Source organism: Aulonocara stuartgranti (genome assembly GCF_965226115.1).
Source record: "Aulonocara stuartgranti genome assembly, chromosome: 6".
NCBI classification, from domain to species: domain Eukaryota; kingdom Metazoa; phylum Chordata; class Actinopteri; order Cichliformes; family Cichlidae; genus Aulonocara; species Aulonocara stuartgranti.
In genome coordinates, this window is record NC_138944.1 from 21098858 (window position 1) to 21113992 (window position 15135).

General features: G+C 41.3%; 2 protein-coding genes across 5 annotated transcripts in view; one reads left to right on the plus strand and one right to left on the minus strand.

The window, feature by feature from the left end:
- Nucleotides 1-15135, minus strand: part of doc2g (double C2-like domains, gamma) — a 66082-nt gene that overhangs the window by 50431 nt on the left and 516 nt on the right. Inside the window, exon 1 of one of the 2 annotated variants that reach the window (XM_082535245.1) lies at nucleotides 14465-14568. The exons of the other annotated variant lie outside the window; for it this stretch is intronic. The gene's annotated coding sequence lies outside the window, so the exon portion shown is untranslated. Of the gene's footprint in view, nucleotides 1-14464; nucleotides 14569-15135 lie in introns of those variants that run through there. 2 annotated transcript variants of the gene reach the window in all.
- cabp4 (calcium binding protein 4) overlaps nucleotides 12708-15135 on the plus strand; it is a 31160-nt gene continuing 28732 nt past the window's right edge. For all 3 annotated transcript variants that reach the window (XM_082535249.1, XM_082535250.1, XM_082535248.1), the window contains exon 1: nucleotides 12708-12766. The gene's annotated coding sequence lies outside the window, so the exon portion shown is untranslated. The remainder of the gene's footprint in view (nucleotides 12767-15135) is intronic.

The following is a 15135-nucleotide window of genomic DNA, read 5'->3' on the forward strand; positions in this document are numbered from 1 at the left end:
TGACACAGCCTTCAAGGAGGACCCTCCCTTGAGCTGGTACTACGTGTTGCACCTTGCCCTTAAGAGTTACAAAGCCATCGTTTCCGGCTAGGTTTATCTCTCTCCTGACCTTGAGTGTACGGAGGATCTGCCTGTAGCCATAGACCGACGACAAATCATTGGGATCTTTACCTTGACAATATTCGTCGTACAGAACATCAAGTGCATTTGTCCCAATCAGCACAGGCAAGTCACAGTTAGAGCGTAAGTCAGGTACTACTAAAGCAAGGCTAGAAACCTCAGGCTCAGTTTCAATAAAGCTTTTTGGAAACTTAAGGCTGATGGGTATGTATCCCAAGTAAGGAACATTTTGGCCACTAGCAGCCTCAACATCCAGGCCACTGATAGGCTGAATGGGATGTTCTGAAAGATTGGTGTTGTAAAATGAAGCGGACACTGTGGTCACTTGAGACCCAGTGTCAAGGAGACAACTGCAATTGACTCCCGACACGGTAACATTTGCTGTACATTTCTGTCCTACAAGTCCCTTGGGTAACCTAATCTGGGGTCGTGCTGCACGAGAGAGAGAAGATACTTTGCTCTGAGGTTCCGGTTTGGGACGTTCATGATTACTTTCAGTTCCTGGTAGTCCCTCCCCAGAAACTGATTTTAGTTTAAAGCTGACATATTCTGTTCCTCCCAGACTTGTAGTTTTTGGTTGAACTCCTTACGTTTCATTTCAACTAGTTCAGGGTTTGGTTCATTGCTGCAAGAGGGAGCAATATGACCATCCTCGCCGCACCTGAAGCAGTACCATGGGCGTGGCTTCTTAGTGGGCTTAGTCTCACTTGGGTCAGATTTCTCTTTAGGAAGAATCTTGAACTTAGGTTTGGTTTTCTTATTTGGCTTGTCAGAGTTCTGGCTTGAACTGTCAATAGCTGATGCTTTCAGTGAAGCCACTTGGGCTTGTAGCTTTGCAAGTTTCCTTTCTAACTTATGTGCATCAAAAGGCACTAGCCTATCATTAACAGCTGATACGTCTGTATCATCAGTGACATACTCTCCTACTTCAAGGGAGTTCAAATGTGCCTTAGGTTTAGAAATGCCTAAGTGCTGTTTCATTCGGCTGGACTTTGCTGCTTGCCGGTCCTCCTCAGTACGTAGCATGAGGAGCAACTCTGGAAATGAAGGTGGCTTGTCCTTCTTCTGCTCAAGCTGCAAGGTTGTGATCAAGCTGTTGTTCCAGCAACCTCTACAAAACTGTTTAAGCAGTTGGCGATCTGAATCATTTGTAGTGATGCCACCTCTTTTAATGACTTTACTCAGGGTTATCTGCAACCGCTGTAAATAGGCAGAAGGCTTTTCACCTGAGTTCTGGTTTGTGCTCAGGAATTTGGCAAAAAGCTCATCCCCATCATCAACAGTACCATACGCTGAGTCAAGAAGGCTGAGATAGTCATGGGGAGAAGCGTTAGGACCAAGGTGCTTTACAATGTTAGCAGCTGGTGGAAGAAGGCTCTCAACTATTTTCCTTACCATATGTTTGTCAGATATGGTACAATCTATGAGGTGGAATTCAACATTGTTGCGCCACGTATCATAATCAGCTTCGAAAGTAGAGCAAGGGGTTTTCCCCGAGAAGGGCCTGAGCTTTGCATGACCTTGAGAAGGCATTTCATTGTTCTTAATGACATGCTCAACTACTACTCTCTGTACTTCAGGTGTAGTGAGCTGTTCAGGTGGTAAGTAGATAGTGGTTTTTCTGTGCGAGGGAGTCACTTCTACACTTGGAGAGGATGAGTGAGAGTCATGCTCAGGCAAGTGGGTTAAATCACTGCCCAGTTTGAGAGAACTTTGATGCTCTATGATGGCTGGTTCATCTTGGTCTGTGTCACTAGTGAGCTGCAGATTCTGATTAGGCACTGTTACATTTGGCCCAACTGCGGGATCACTCTCAGTGGACTTCTTCATTCTGGCCAGCTCATCTAGTAAAACCTTCTCAAAATCTGCACCACTCAGTTTAGCAAGCCCTTTCAGTTCAGTTAGGTAAGAATGGGTTAAACATGAACCCCTGTCTGCAGCATACAGCGCAGACAGAAGCTGGATATGATGGACAACACTTGGGTTACGGCTTTGTCTTTTGCAAGGCAAGCTATCCTTAAGGAACTGGACTGGTTCACCTGATTGGAACTCCACAATGGCTGTGTTTTTAAACTGTGCCTCTGTGCTAGTTACTTTGATTACTCTTCCAATAGAACCAAACTGCCCTAAGTAATCAATAACCTCATTGTCAACCTCATCGCCTGTTAACCCTCCTACTAGGACAGAGTTAGGTACTTTGACACCTTCACTTTGGATTACATCCATGTTGTCTTATTGCTCCAACCCAGAATGTCATGGACAATTGTAATGATTTGACCCAAAAGGCATGAAAGCACCAGTTGCTCAACTTCCAAAATAAAAGGAATTAAACCTCCTGGCTGGCTCGCCACGTTTTGTGTAGCGCCTCTACTCAGGACCAGTACACTCTCACTTCAAATAGAGACCCTAGACATCTTTCTAGGTTCAGGAGGAGGTTTTGTTTTGGAGACTCACAAAAGGAGTTGGCTTGGAAGTGAATAACTGGGACCTTTATTGCCTCAGTACCATTTATACACATATACAACACAATAACCCAAATTGCACACTAATAGTGCATTTTTAAAGGTGAATACATGTAAAACAAAACAAAATAAAGACATTTAAATGGAAGATTTATACTGAACAGTATCAGAGCTCTTTGGAATGAATGAAACAGATTAAAGTGTTCCTGTTGTGAAGTTTGAATTGTCCAGTCTGAATTGTCCTTTAAAGTCGTTGAAAACCCAAACAGGTGTACTGTAGGGGAGTTGTCAGTATGCAAACCCTATTATCCGGGTAGGAAAAGTAGTGCATAGGGCTTATCTGTAATCCAGGGTTGCTTGAATCAGTTTCTCAGGCAAATCCCACAATCCGATCGCATGGCTGGCCACACCATTTCACGATCATCCAGGATCTCATTTGGGCTGTTCTCGCCGTCAGTGGTTCTCCAGAATTCTTCTAGTAGTTCAAAAAAACCAATCTACACAAACAGTGCAGAACAATCAATTTCTTTTCCCATTTTGTGTTCTTAACATGAGCTCATTAACTTCTTTTCCAAATGTATTAATCACAAATGGCATTCCCTTTAGCTTTACCAAGTTACAAGAGTTACAGTAACTTGTTTGTACCAGTATCAACAATTTTATCAAAATTACATCACAACAAAGAACATCAGCAGCTTAAACTGTAATGTAAACAGTCATAGCAATGAAAGCGACATTCATCCTTAAGGCTTACAAGCAAATGTAACTTAATTCAGTGCAAATACTATTAAACTTGAAATATGCTCATATCTATTAAGACATAACCATTCTAATATAAACAGAGCTATTGCTTCTACTTGAATACCTCCCCGATCGGAATATGGCTTCAGCGGGGTGGGGTGGCTAACAGCTATTAGCAGCTAGCATCGCATCTAGCATCGGCATCGTTTAGCTCAAAGCATTCAACACTTATAACACACTGTAAAGAACAACAGGAGAAGTGAAACAACACGCCAGATTCTCATAGCTCCCGATTGGTTTTTGTTCAAAGGTTTCTGAGCTGAATCGGCTAGTGAAATACATTATCTAACTTAACAGGTAGCTAACGAAAGCACGTGACTCACCGGGATTTTCAGACACAAATAACTTGACAGACGTTATTCCCTTTGTGGTCAGAGTTCAGGGCCTAATAAAAGAGTACCTTATTAGCATTTATACGTAAAACAATCTGGTCTCATTAACCGGGTTGCAGTATTGCATACCAAGATACTTTTTCCATGCGCTCCGACACGTACTTGACCGCCATCAGAGGGAAGATCTCACAGGAAGAGAGAGGTAATACTTCCTGCGCACTAGACGCAAGGTCATCAGAACACAAGACTGCATCACAGCGCCCCCTTGTGACAATAACAGGCTATAGCCTTAGATTACAAAAAGGGATTTTGCAGCCCTGTATTTCACATGGGTTACATAAGCATTAAAAAATAATACTTATATCTAAAATTATGTTAGCTTGTCTGATAACCTTTGAGCCTCTGAAAATGTTGTGGCTGATGGCTGTAATTCAGAAAAAAGTTAATGCAAAATCTTTTTGTTCAAATCCTTTAATTAAAGATGAAACTCCATGCTTCAATCACAGTTTGTAAACTCCTCTGTGGTGGTGTGTTATTGTACAAATAGTTATCGTCCTAACTGGCTACACTGAAACTGTAGGTTTGGCAAAATAGTTTATATAATGACATAAAAGCTCAAAATTTTGAGTTACTTCCATTAAACGAGTTTTTGCCCAATCAATGGCTCAAATTTGGAGTCTACACCTAAAAAATGTATTCAATGCTAGCAGTGAAAACATCATAACTACAGCTCACCAATGAGGGGAGTGAGGTGGTACATTCAACAGGCACATGCTCGGTTTACGCTGTTCTTCATTCAGGGTGTCATGGATTTGTCTGGTTTAACATGTCCAGGCAAGCTGTGAGGAAGAAATCCAATCAATTGTGCTTGAAGAATGAAGTCTGCTCAGTGGTGTTGAGGTATTGATCTTTCGTAGGGGTAAACATTGCATTGTCCATGAGCTGACAAAAGTGAAGCATGGCGAGCAACATCCAAAGAAAACGAGTGAAGTGAGTTCCAAAAAAAAAACAAAAAACGTAAACCCTGACAAAGAATGATGAAAGGAGCTGCATAAACTGAAAATATTAGTCAGTGATATCACCGACTAAAAACCTAAATAAACAGTAAAAAAAAATAGAGAGAAGTAAAGAGGGAAACAATGCTGGAAAACAGAATCTCTGAACAAAGCCGTTCAGCTGCCACACACGCCTCAGCCTCCGTGTCAGCGTGATTAAAGCATCCACATCGCTCATGAGTATAATATGAATAATAAACATCTAGAATAAGTGAGAAAGAGATTGGTGGGAAGGAGGGAGAGGCTGTGAGCAATTTGTGGAGAAGCATTTATCCAGTCCTTCTGCATGGCAAGATAATCTCCTCCCATTACTACAGCACAAAGCAGTGCAGGTTTTCCATTAAGTGTATAACCACAGCCTCCCAAGCCTCTCACCCAGCCATTAGCTCTGAGATTAAGTAAACCTCTATTTACATACTTCAGCACTAACATATGGTGAATTTTTTAACATTTGACCACAGCACAGGCTAAGAAACAGCATAAATCTTCTGATAGAGATCAAAAGAACTGCTTACCGTTTCCTACACTTGCCCTTGCAAATGTGTGCAGACAGACTGCCAGACTATATTAAGTTCCCGAGTAACTTTGCTACTTTTTGCAAAAAGCAAAGCCACATTAATGGCATGGCTGCTAAAGTCAAACTAAAATAAAAATTCACCCGTGACACAGCTGTGTTTTAGCGTTTTCTAGCATTTCCTACTTTCAGCTCCAAAAGCCAAAACCATATCGCTCACAGGACTAGAAAAAAAAAGAAATTTTGTTTCTTCATTTCATCATAATAAAATGAGTTCAGTTGCTTTGTCTCACTGGGCCTTTAATAGGTGGAAACAACCTCAACAATCTGACCGTTCTACTCTATATTTTTTGCCACCTTACTTCAACCATTGTTGACCTGAAATATAAAAATGCTGTTTCAGTCGTGTTTGTTTGTGTTTGAGGGACGTGTCTGCTAATATAACACAAGAATTTCCTTCACCTAAACACACAGTAGGCTATGTTATTTTTCAGGACAAACAAAGTGTTTGTATTTGTGTGTGTGCGAGTGTGTAACCAGTTTTGAAATATGCTTTTAACATGAAAGTCATGGGAGGTTGACTTGCGTTTGGAGCCAGCCTCAAGTGGCCATTGGAGAAACTGCACCTTTCTGCCACTGGGAATAGAAAAGACTGGGAAAAGGAGTAAGGGGACATCAACAGTATCTTATATCAAGCAAAACACTTTATTTTCTTTCTTCGTGTATGCGTTAGCCAAAGACAGTTTTTCCTTCTTTGAAGTGTGGAACAGTGAGGCGCTGTATCAACATCTTATTAAGCAGCCGCCAGAGGATGTTTCCTGATGAGCACATGATGTGCATGATGCAAATTTTCCTCCTGTGAGAAACAGTTTGAGTGGCATTTGAATTCTGCTCAAGAATTGTTAAGAGGCACTCATCGCATTTCAAATCAACGTCAATAACGGGGAACTGAATGAATATAACAGACAGGTTGGCGGCTGCATTTTTTAACAGGTGGCTAGCTGCGGATGTTCCCCCAGGGTGGCAGTTGGTGTCACAGGTGGTGCTCGCGCTCCACATCACTCCGCTTCGAGGTGGGGGTGGAGTGATCGGTCGCATTGGAAGAGAGCGCTGCTCTGTCAAGGTACATTATTCTTCTCACCACATGCTAAATCCTGCATGCGGAGCTTCTAGTCTCGCACGAGAAGCCGCTCCCCCGTCCTTGTTTTTCAGTCGCTCTCAGCCCTCCCTCCCTTCACTGATATGATCTACTACCAGGCTCAACCTCAACTTCTACGCCTTTCTCCTTCTCCATTTCTCCCTCTGAGGGTTTTTTCTTCTTTTTTGACACAGACAGATTCCATTAACTCTCTCTCTGATTTGTCCTTAACTTTGACAAGCAGGGTCACACACACCCCAAAAAAGAAGAAAAAAAAAACAGGTGTGGAATTTTTTTCCCGTCTACATTCACGCACAATGTCACCAAGCAAGTTTTCATTTTTCTAATGTTTTGTGACAGGCACAGCCAGCAACGCAAAAGAAAGAATGACCTCTGTCAAATTAAATGACAGACTGACAGAAGGATATTCCCTCAGGCTAAATGTGTTATTTCATTTTTTCCCCCCTTTGTTTATTTTATATGTGTCCCCTTGCTCTTTTGTAGTTTACGTGCACAATGCCCCCCTGTGGCATTTAGCTTCGCTGTTGTTTCACTTTCGATTGACTGTTTTCATATAGCAACTTCCTGTGCAGTGTGGAGCCAGAAACATGCCGCTGGATCTGAGTCGGGTTGCTCAGGAGCTTTGAGGTTTCCTTATTTCTTGTTTTGTCTCTCATGAGATTGAATTACTCTCCTGCTGACGCTGATCTCCAGCCTGCTGTTTCAACTCTGAAGCAAAGCTCAGCACAAACACAGCCACATTATTTGCCACTGACCCAATTAGATCCTGAATAGATACCATGATACACTCTTTCGCTGTCCTTGCCAGCTCCCTGATTTCTTAGTTTTATTCCACTGCTTTTGATGAATGACTTTGCTTTTTAGAAAAAATGACAACTCAGTGATTAATTGCACGTGGTCTTTCTCTCTTACACTGCCCCCCTCCTTTTTCTATTTCAATTTATGTTTCTGGCCCTAAAAAAAAAAGAAATCTATCTTTACCTGGGTTTGCCCCATCAGCATATTCCCATAAATAAAGCAGGGGGAGAGGTTGCGGTGGTTGCAGGGAGCTGTGGAGGGAAGTGTGGCCCAGAGGCAGAGCGGTGGGCATGTGCGAAATAGAGGGTTGAATAGACAGAGAGGGAAGGGGGAGAGACGAGCCAACTGCTTCAGATCAGGAGTGTGAAGGTGACTGCAGTGAAGAAGTCAGAAATGCGTTTTAAAGAGCAGGAAGCAGGGAGAAAAGAAAAGAGGAGGGAATAAACACGAGCTTAAAAAGAGAATGAAACATTTCCACAGCAAAAACAGGAAATCCATGAGCACTTCCAGAACTCCAGGTCCTTTCATAATGGTCTTTTCTATCAAACAACAAACAGAGCGTGACTGCAACCATGAGCATCGGGGCAGCAGATGAAGGGGGAGAATGGGAGCGTATTGAGATCGCAGCGATTGCAGCGAGGTGTGCAGCCAGCGTCCCGTGGAAGGATGTCATGCTATGTTTAATGAGGCAACCGTGCAGGCAATTAGTCCCTGATAGGACATTATCAGTCAACAATAAGTGAATACTTCATTAAACACAAAACCCTCCAATAGCCTCTCTTCTTTAGCGTCTCGCTTTTGCTCATTTGTTAACACACTCAGCTCAGATAACAACAATTTACAGCTGAATTCTTTCTTAATATTATTCTTAGTAATTTGCATCAGAAACGACTAAATTTGGGAATAAAGAGTTAGAGAGGCAAGGTTGAGATGGTTTGGACGTTTGCAGATAGTGGACGTATTGGAGCTGCCGGGCAGGAGGAAAAGAAGACATCAGAGAAGATTTATGGATGCGGTGTAGTCGCTGTGAAAATCCCTAAAGCAAGTGGCAGAAAGAGGAAGAAAATACGATCTCAATAATGTGCCAAGTAAAAAAATAAATAATGGGGGTATTGTTCGGTGAGAAAATATTCAATGTGTTTTTCTTGCAACATCAGCTCCGATCCATACAGCAGTTCGCTCATCTGCATCATTTTGTACCTCGTGGCTGTTAGTTGCAGTGGGAATTGCACCTTCTGATGTATTCTGAGTATCCTTCACTCGCTTCAAAGCTGAGAGAAGTTCTGAGATGGTTGTGTTTGTAGTTTGCAGTTTTGGCTGAGCGATGTAGCAGTTTCCCATCATCAGTGGCAGCCTCAAACAACCCGAATCAAATTTATAATATGCAAAGAAGATGACCAAGTTTTGTTTTTTTTTAAAGTAATGCTATTCACTGGCTTCTTGATTTGACTTTTTGATCACTATTTTTTTTTCAAAGATCCTACAGTAATAGTGAGAAAACCCCAACAATCAAACGCCCTCCTATAAGCAAACACTTAGTGACAGTGGGAAGGAAAAACTCCCCTTTAACGGGAAGAAAGATAGGCAGAACCCGACTCAGGGAGGGGCGGCCATCTGATGCGACCGGTTGGGGATGAGGGGAGAGCTAGAGATAATAAGTAATGATTAAAAGCAGAGTGTTGAGTGTTGAACAAGGTGAGTGAGGAAGAAATACTCAGAGCATCATGGGAAGCCTACAGCAGCCTAGGACTACTGCAGCATAACTAAGGGAGCGTTTAACTGTCACCGAATCGAACTATAAGCTGTGGACAGTGTCTTAAATCTGAAGCACAATTTTCCTTTTTTGTTACAGTTAATCAACTTAACCTGTTTTAAGGAAGATGGTGAATTTGATTTTTCTACTGATTATGTCAACTGCTATGTCAAAAGCTGGTCGAGTCCTCCAGATCCCTCTAAAAATAACAGCAAAATTAAAACATTTGCAGTGCAGTTGATGAGAGACATTTCTAAAATTTCTTGCACTAAAAGTCGATAACGTGAAAAATGGCCGCATCGGTGTTTCACGCTGCACTAACGGCACCTTTGCCTCCATCCTAACCAAGCTAACAGAAAAAAAAGCCGATTCTACTTAAGTCAACAATTCAAAGGTCCACACTCCATTGGGAGCTGAGTGGACCATGAAATGCACATTATTGTGTTCACTTGTCTGTTTCTGTGAAGGTAAGGGGTAAAATAAGTTTCTACTTCTCCACAAAAAAAAAGCAAAACGCTAAATAAGGGCTTTGGTTGGATGCACTAAGCATATTTGAGCGTGGCGAGGGTTGCACAGGGAATAGGTTCTTCAATAGTTTCCCACTGCTGCGCTGCCTCAACGCGCAAAGAACAGGGGAATGAAGGGGGAGAGAGAGGAATGGAGAGAAAGCATAAAAATTAGATTATGCTTTCTCTCCAGCTTTTGTTTTCCTTTGAGCACAACAAAAAGCCTTTTCTCCATTTGCAGGGAACACAAGGCTGCGGGATTAATGAAAAGTTGTTCTACCGGTGGGTTTCGGTAAAATTACAACAAATTTTTCACTGAAGAGGCGAGGCATGGCTGTTTTGCATTTCTGCGCATTTTGAAGTGAGGTGACATTTATGTGAGTCACGGGTCGTGCAGCAGCTTTGTCCTGTGAAGTGAGACAAAGTTCACCAACTGACCGCTCCAGAGCAAAGCTAAATGCCAGGAGAGGAAGAACAGAGTTCATCTGGAAAGTTTACACATCTGATGCCAGAGGCTTGAAATTGTGTCATTTATGTTCCTTTTCTCTTTTTTCCCTCTTTGTGACAGTTAATATCATACACAGAAAGTTAAAGATGGTTCAGGTGAAATTTAAGGTGTACTTTCAGCAAAAACAACCAGTGTGTCTGAGCTACTTTGGCAGTCAATAAACTGCGTAGGGTTTAATAGGAGAGAGCCCCGGGGACCCGAAAGCCCATTAAATTCTGTGCCCGACTAACTAACAGCGCGAAAATCTGTGAAATCAGTTAGTTAGGAAATGAAAGGATGAAAAACAGGACTGTACGTGCCATCTACACACACACACACACACACACACACACACACACACACACAGCATATACTCTATACACTGAGCTGCCAATGCAGAGATATCTTCACAGCACTTCAAAAAGTGAATCCATTGTGATTATAGTGGCAGCTTTTAGCATCCCATGCATCGGCGCCTGAGCTCATTACTTAGGGAAATACTTACTTAAATTGATATCTACATTTTCTTCAACTGTCAGTTAATTAACCTCTCAAATCACACATTTTGCCCCCAGTTCTTTCTCTAGCTGCTTAACAGCCTTATTCTTCACATTTACTGCTATATATACACACACACTATATATATATATATACTTGATTTAATTCATTAAAAGTAAACAGCAGCAGCAGTATTATGACACTCTGCGTCAAGAGAGTTTCAAAATTTCCACAGATTTTACATGTGCAGCAGCTTGACGAGGTAAACTCTTATGTGCAAAGTTTGAGTTTCACTTGGGTTTTTAGCTCAACCTCTCACCTTTGCTTTGAGGTTATACTCATAACAAATCACGTTAAACATACAAATTTATCCACACACTCGTTTATCTGACTCTGTCTGTGATTAGAGATTTTTCTGGCTGCTTTGCCCTGTCCATCTGCACTGTTTGTGCACTCTCTGTGTTCAGGGTTTGTTTGGCATTTTCTTCTGAGGCTTATTTGTTATTTGCATTATTTGCCCCCAAAGGCAGGCTCAAAACTCAACACATCAAACTAACCTGACAATCCTTTGTAGCAAATAACTGCCTGATATCACAGACATCACTGTGTTTCCTCCCTTCAGATCCTCTTTAAGGCCTTTAATGTTGCTGCCTTCAGTTGTTTCTGGTTTTTACAGCATTCAGTTTTGTATTTAATGACTGAAAAGCGTGCTCTGTTGGGCTGAGATCAGGTGAATGGCTTGTTCATCAACCATACCATTTCTTAGCCTTGAGAAACCTCTGGGTTATTATCCCTTGCACTGTGAAGCACGGTCTGATTATCCTGCTACTTCTATCATCAGCAGTCACATAATCAATAAACACTAGTGGCCCAGTTCCACTGATAGCTATACATGCTCATGTTGTAACATGGCCTCCATCAAGTTTAGCACATAACTCTTCCCATCATTTTGGCACAAGTTCATCTTGGTTTCATCTCAACAGGCTGTTTTATCAATTTCTTTTCTAATCTTGGAGCAGCATGTTGATGATGGTTAACACAGCTCACAGCAAGAAGGACCTTGTTTTAAATCCACCATCTGGCCTTTGTGTGGGGGGTTTGCACACAGAACGGTACTCTGGCTTCATCCCACATGCAGTTTGTGGGTTAACCAGTGACTCGAAATTGTCTGTCTCTTTGTGTTGGCTTTGCAACAGGTTGTTGCAGAGTGTATCTGGACAGGTCAACAGTGTACCTACTTACTTCCCTGTAAGACTGAACTAGATAAGCAGCAGGAAATGGATGGATGGATGGAAGTCTAATCTGAACTGACAGGTTTTGACAGTGGGAGGTTGTGTATATTTTCTACCAACTGACCCTTTTTTGACCAATGGCACAGCAGTGGATCAATTTTTACAAGTTCTCATTAAATGAACCTAACTTTGTTACTGTTTGTGTTAGAGACAAAAATCTAATGATTTTGGAAAGAAGAGGAGACTAGCATTAACACCTCAACCAATTAGAGAGAGAAAATTCAAATTGTTCCTGAAAGATCAGAATTATTTTGTAATTTTACAGCCAAAACGACAAAACAATTCTGCATGTTGCGTGTATTAATAGCCAAATGATGAAAAGTGTTATTGCTGAAAGTCTGCACTTCAATCAAATATTAATTGTTAAATTTGAAAGGAGCTGTAGTGGTGTACAGAACTTAAAACTACATAAACTGTGTCTTTGTCCAGTAAATTATGAACGATTTAGATGTCAAGAATTATTTGGTCTATTGTCTTCAAACACTAGCCAGAGCTCTCTGAACGTATCCCTTTTGTTTCATCTGTCAGTCTGTTGATGCCTGTTGTGCAATTCGTGACTTACACCTGCCGATAGAAGCACCGCTTTTCCGTTTCAGTGTGTTGTTATTCAGGCTCAGATTGTTTGTTTCTCCTGGACAGTGATATGGACCCTGTGCATGGATGTGATGCCGTGAAATATATATAGAGAAGGACAGAACAGAACAGAATGGTTGATCTTTGCATCTTGAATCTAAAGTTTTTCTCACCAAACTGCACGGAAATGAAATATAAACTGATCAAAACACAGAAAATGGCAAATCTGCAGGAACACAATGTCACTGCCCTTTTTGTTCTTGAGAACAGAGGCGACCGGTTAGATCTATCTACCTAATCCAGACATATTTAGCCAGATAATCACCTTTCATTATATAATCCTCAGGTTAGCTAAGACTGTACACATGCCCTTCATCCACATCTGCTATCCAAGACAAACAAGAAGAACAGTCAGGGTAAGTAGAAGGAAGAAATAATATCATATTCTTTTCTTCTAGCTTCTTTTGCTGTTTTTATATATAATAATAATTTATAGTTAAGTGTTCAATAATTCAGAACGACGACCACTGGCTGTAGTTCATTTGTAGGGAGCAGGCATTGCATGGAGAACGTCTGAGGCAGCCTGCTCACACTGGCTAATGAAACTGACAAACATTTCCTCTCTGCTTTGTAATATTTGATTATATGGATCCTGAGCTTTGCTGTACAAGCCAGCAGATGGCCAGACCTCTGTTTTCATTTGTTTTGGTTCACCATTTGTGCCCCTGTTGCTTGCTACAATGCAATTGCATCAGCTGACTTATTCAGAGCAGCTCGCTGTGTGATTATCAGGCTGGCCTCCAGAAAAACAGGCAGCGAGAGCTTGTAATTAGACTCGAATTATATACAAAACAATGGGGAGAAATTCCCCAAATGACAGGGAAAACATGAAAACGTATCTCTTTCTCACCCTCTGTTATCCTGTCTGCACAGAGACCAAAGGCGACAGTCTCATTTTAGAGCCGTGACATGAAATCAGTGCTGGATAGGGGAGGAGGGATGTGAGGATGAGAAAGTGGTGGTGAAGTGTTAAGATGGGTGAAGATAAGATGGAGTGCCAGGCCTGATTGCATTTCTATCGGTTGTTTATGGATCAGACACGGACTGGTTTGGCTCCTCTGGGACCGACTTTCTTCCGACTGGACAGCAGGCGAACGGAAAGATAATGCGAAAAATAAAAGAAAACAAGGAGAGTACACAGGAAGGTGAAGCCACGCCTGAACTCACAATCAATGTGTTTTTTGTGACTCTGATACTTTCTGTTATGCATGCCAGAAAGGTTCATTTTTGTTTCAATTTTCTTTTTAGTTAAGAAATACCTTGAAAACCACTCAAACAATTTCCCTAACTGTAGGCATAAATTTGGTTTTAATTTAATGTTCTTTAATAGTATTTTATGGGGAAATTTTAAGTTCTTGTATAAAGCGCCCTGTGGCACACTAGCATCCTTGCTTGTACTTTGCTTCCTGCCCGATGTCACAACCTTAACCTCAGCATGACCCAGGATAGCTGGCTAAGAAATCCTCGTCCAAACAGTTCAGTCTTCAGTCTGGGTGTAAAGACTTCAATTTTTACAAAGGATATAAAAGAAGTGAGTGTAGCAGAGTTTCTTTAACTCTTCATCTTTGCTTCAAGCTGTTAGTTTAAGGCTACGTTAGCCACTAGCAGTACCCTAAGAGAAAACTTTATCTTTGATTCTGCTGCTCTGCTTTTGATCCTTTAAGAAAAATAATACAATGTTTAAGCGGTGTGGTGGTCTGCTTTTCCCAAATCAAAGGCTTTGGGAACTTTTAACTTCTCATAGTCTTTGTAGCCTAGATTGTGTCAGATGTTAACAAGAATTCAACACGCTTCAAATATTTCCCCCAAATAAGAATATCTGCTACACTCATAAAAGAGAGAAATAGCCAATACGACACCACTATATTTCTGAAGTCTGGAGTTGAGCATAAAGGCCACTGCAGTTTTTCAGACGCAGAAGTAGCCATAAGTGCTAAATTGCTAGCTAAGGTGTCTAGACTTTATTTACTATAATCCACGGACAGGGATATTTAGTGCTAACATATTGATATAAATTAATAATAGATAATGGATGGTGAAAATGGTTTACTCACCCAAGATTAAAGAACAAATGTCTTGAATGGCTGTATGGCAACAGTAGAGGCAGTACCTAGCAGACAGGCAGCAGCACCCATGAACACTTACTAAGTGAGGTCTGCAGCTCTTTAGACGTTGTTCTGGGTTCTTTTGTGATCTCTTGGATGAATCATCAGTGGCTTTAGAAAGGGCTTTGTAACCTTTCCAGGCTGATAGATGTCACTGACGTTGTTTTGCCTGTGTTCTTGAGTTTCTTTAAATCGTGGCATGATGTGTTGCTTTTTGAGATATTTCAGCCGGCATCACTCTGTCAGTCAGGTTCTGTTTAACTGATTTTTTGATTCAGCAGAGTTGGCAATAATCAGGCCTGAGTGTCACTAGTAAAACTAAACTCAGCTTTCTAAAAAAAAAAAGTGGTTAATGCCAGCTAGTTAATGTTGTAACAATGGCAATTGGATAGCTTTTCTCCCCGAATAAGTGAAATCATCATTTAAAAACTGCATTTTATATTTAATCGGTTATCTTTCTCAAATGTCAGAACTTGTTTGATGATCTGAATCATCTTGGGCTACGTTCACACTGCAGGTGTTAATGCTCAATTCCTATTTTTTGATCAAATTCAATTTTTTTGACTGCTTGTTCACACTACAAATAAAATGCGACAGCAAACGCGCTCTAGTGTGAACGC